The 4,510-nt window shown below is 45.1% G+C and overlaps 1 non-coding gene across 1 annotated transcript; it reads left to right on the forward strand.

Annotated features, from left to right (window-relative positions):
- The first annotated feature begins 491 nt into the window (after positions 1-491).
- On the forward strand, positions 492-628 carry LOC119931899. The gene has a single exon (XR_005452202.1). It is a non-coding gene; the product is annotated as a small nucleolar RNA SNORA7 (small nucleolar RNA).
- Positions 629-4,510: the final 3,882 nt, after the last annotated feature.

Below are 4,510 nucleotides of genomic sequence, written 5' to 3' on the forward strand. Positions count from 1 at the left end.
AACATCTGACCTCACACACATGGCTAATTTATTTCTTGTGGTGTTGGGTACTGGTATTCAATAAACTGTAGGGATGATGACTGATTTGTTAATTAAGTTCCATGAACATGACAGGCCACCTAAACCGTCTGCCATGCCAGTAGGAAGGCCTGCTTTAAAGGTTTTCAGGAGGGAAGGAAGGAGAAGTATTGTTGCCTAGTGGGAAGAGCAACACTGTAAACTCACTGTGGGCAGGGACTGTGTCCATTTTTTGCAGTCTTGTACTCTCCCAAGAGCTTAGTACAGTGTTCTGCACACAGAAAGTGCTCAATAAATATGACTGACTGACTGACAAGAGCACTGGACTGAGAATCAGGAAACAGCAGTGCTCTAATCCCACCTCTGCCACTCATCTAGACAAGTGTGACTTTGGTCAAGTTAGTTAATCCCGCTGAGCCTCAATTTCCTCATTTGTAAAATGGGGATAAAACGTTCTCAATACCTCTTAGATCCACCTCCCAGGTTCACACCTGGAGAGTTTTCAGTACTCTACCAGTCTAAACTATGGGAGGGAGAATCACGCTGAATATACCCATTCCATTCCTAGCTTAGCCAGTGGTTAGCAAGTGGAAGGCAATCTGCTACAGATCAAAACTCACCTGTGCTGGGCAGCAGGGGCATGGGAGAGAGATGAGAGTGGAGATTCAAGTTTACTGTGTGGAATGAGGCAATGGTAAACAACTTCCATAGTTTTACCAAGAAAACTCTATGGATACACTTCCAGAACAATTGAAGATGGCGGTGGGGCATTCTGGGAGAGATGTGTCCATGGCATTGCTATGGGCTGGAGACAACTCGATAGCGTAAGACAACTTGGATTGTGAGCACCATGTGGAAAAGGGACTTAAATTCTCTGTATCTACCACAGTGCTTAGCATCGTGCTTTGGCACCTAGGGAATGCTTAATGAGTACTGTGATTTATTATTACTAATTATTATAATAATTTAATATTAAAGGCATTGGGGAAAGGTGGTTGCTGTCAGAGAGCGGCTCAGAGGGGTTTGTAGAATGGAAGGAGTAACCTCATTCTGACTCCTTGCCTGGCCTGGGAGGTTGGAGGAAAAAATGCAATTGCTATTCCAGAGCACAGCACAATAAGCACTCCTCCTTCCCGCCACTCTTCCTCCTCATGGTTCCATCAAATAAAGAGATTTTTTTTTTTGTCCCTTAGTGAACGAGAAGGTTCTTGGAACCTGGGCTGGTGAGGCGAGGTGGGTGAGAATGGAACTGAAGATATGTCAGTCCCTCTTCTGATGGAGAAGAGGTGTATTTTGTATGGAGTCCATGAGCCTTCTCCCATTTCTCTCTGTGGTATTCATTAAGCTCTCACTGTGTGCAGAACACTGTACTAAGCACTGAGACATATACAAGAAAATCACGTTGGACACTGTCCCTATCCCACATGGGGCCCTCAGTCTAAGTAGGAGGGGATAACAGTAATAATAATAATAATTATTGTGGTGTACTGAAGCAGCATGGTTCAGGGGAAAGAGCACAGGCTTTGGAGTCAGAGGTCATGGGTTCAAATCCTGGCTCCACCATTTGTCAGCTGTGTAACTCTGGGCAAGTCACTTAACTTCTCTGGTGTTCAGTTACTTCATCTGTAAAATTGGGATTAAGACTATGAGCCCCACGTGGGACAACCTGAACACCTTGTAACCTCCTCAGTGCTTAGAACAGTGCTTTGCACATAGTAAGTACTTAATAAATGCCATTATTATTATTATTATTACTGTACTAAGGGCTGGGGTAGGTTCAAGGTCATTAGGTTGGACACAGTCCCTGTCCAAGAAAGGGCTCCCAGTCTTAATCCCCATTTTCCAGATGAGGTAATCTAGGCATAGAGAAGGAAATGGCTTGCCCAAGGTCACACAGAAGACAAGTGGTGGAGTCAGGATTAGAACCCAGGTCCTCTGACTCCCAAGCCCATGCCCTATCCATTAGGACACACTCCTTCTCCATTTATTTCCACTCATTAATGTATTTCACGTTGTGAGTTCATCTCAATTCGTTAGTCTGTAAATTTTTCAAGAGCAGAGACCTTGTCTAATGCTCTTATAGAAACTCAGAGTAGCTAGTACAGTGCGCTTCAAAAAATAGGCAAAGAATAATGACTATTACAACAGCTACACAACCCAGCAAGGGACACTGCCTAATCAGTACCTCACAGGATAATGAAAAAATGGGATTTCTGGGGTCTCTCAACCACGGTGGCACGAATTCTCCTAAAAAAAAAAATAAATTTCAAAGCAGCTCCTCGGAACACTCGTCTAAGTGTGAAACATTTGTGAAGTCTGGGTTCTTTTACTGTAAATGCTTCCTATTTTATCTTAGTCAGACCTTTCCAAGACTCCTTGATTCACCTTTAATTAGCTAATCTGATAAGCTTTTCTATTAGATCATCTAATGCTATTATCTATTGCATCAGTAAAACACGCTGTCAAACCATCAAACATTTTATGTTGGCTGCTCCACCCCAGCCCAACTAGAGGTTGGGTCACTGTCATTTCAAGGCCAAACAGGCGCTGGAATCGCTGCACTCTGAGCTTCCCGGTCCCAGAGCTGAGGACCATATGGTCCTTCCTGAAGAAGGTTTAAAAGGCTTTCATCCGGAGTGCTTTTCAGTCCAAGTATTTATTGCATTTGTTAACCGTTCACTATGTGCCAGACGTTGTACTAAGAGTGGGGGTAGACACAAAGTTGGACACAGTCCATGTCCCACGTGGGTTCACGGCCTTATTCTCCATTTTACAGATGAGGTAACTGAGGCACATAGAAGTTAAGTGACTTGTCCAGGGTCACACATTAGACAAGTGGAGGAACTGGGCTTTGAACTCAGGTCCTCTGATTCCCAGGGCCATGCTCTTTCCACTAGGCCACACTGCTTTCCAGTTTGGGGCAATCTTGCCCCATGGAACCGGGATGCCAGCCAGAACTGTTCACCCTGCCCCACAGCATTTATGGACATATCTGTAATTTTTTTTATGTAGTGTCTGTCTCCCCACCTCTAGACTCTAGGCTCACTGTGGGCAGAGAATGTGTCTGTTTATTGTTGTATTGTGTTCTCCCAAGCACTTAGTACAGTGCTCTGCACACAGTAAGGAGGGAACAATGTGAGCAAGGGTGGGAGGGTGGGAGAGACAGAAAGTCTCTGCTCCCACTGTGCCCAGAGGACATGGGGGACAGATAACAATGGTTTCCTCATCCCAGTGAGGAGAGTTGGGATTGTTATCTCATCAGAAGAACAACTTCAAAGAGCCAATTAGTGTCTCAATATGTCTACTTTCTGCCTCTATAAAAGTTCTTAATGGATGAGATTATCTTTTCTGCATGGCCTTGTGGATAGAGCGCAGGCCTGGGACCAAAAGGTCCTGGGTGCTAATCCCGGCTACACCGCTGGCCTGCTTGTGTGACCTCAGGAAAGTCACTTCACTTCTCTGGGCCTCAGTTACATCATCTGTAAAGTGGGGATTAAGACTGTGAACCCCATGTGGAACATGAACTGCATCCAACCTGATTAGTTTGGATCGACCCCAGTGCTTAGAACAGTGCCTGGCACATAGTAAGTGCTTAACAAATACCACAAGTATTATTATTATATTTAGGAATAATATTAATGATTGCGGTATTTATCAAGAACGTACTACATGCTACGCATTGTACTAAATGCTGGGGTGGATACAAGATGATCAGGTCAGGCACATTCCCTGTCCCACATGGGGCTGATAATCTAAGTAAGAGGGACAAGGAGTATTGAATCCCCATTTTTAGAGAAGCAGTATGGCCCAGTGGAAAGAGCACAGACCAGGGATGAGAAGACCTGGTTTCTAAACACGGCTCCACCACATATCTGTTTAGTGAACTTGAGCAAGTCACCTCACTTCTCAGTTTCTCAGTTAATCTGTAAAATGGGGATTTGGACTGGAGCCTCATAAGGGACATGGACTGTGTCTAACCTGATTAGTGCTGATTAGCACTTAGTACAGTGCCCGGCACATAGTAAGTGCTTAACAAATACTTTTCCCCCCAAAAAAAAGAGGGAACCAAGGTACAGAGAAATTAGTGACTTGCCCAGGGTTATACAACAGTCAAGTCGCAGAGCCAGGGCTAGAATCCAGGTCTCCTGACTCCCCAACTCATGCTCTCTCCACTAGGCCAAAGAAGTTTTCCGGGGGAAATGAAGACTCATTCCCACTGTGGAATGGTGCCGATCCTCAGCGAAGCACAGAGCTCTCCCTTTCCCGATATCTGAGGTGACTCAGGAGACAGGTGTGCCCGTGCCATCTCATTTGCTTCCAACGTGTCCTTCAGCAGATTTCCTTCTCCACTGAGTGCATTCCCAAATGGCCCGTTCCTTTTCTGCTGTGAAGGAGCTGGACTCTTTCCAGGGAAGGGACTGGGTGGCAAAGAGCATAGGAAAATGTGAATCCTGAGTTGGTTCTGTGAAAGTGTTAAGAGAAACAGAGGGAA

Source organism: Tachyglossus aculeatus, chromosome 8 (assembly GCF_015852505.1).
Source record: "Tachyglossus aculeatus isolate mTacAcu1 chromosome 8, mTacAcu1.pri, whole genome shotgun sequence".
NCBI classification, from domain to species: domain Eukaryota; kingdom Metazoa; phylum Chordata; class Mammalia; order Monotremata; family Tachyglossidae; genus Tachyglossus; species Tachyglossus aculeatus.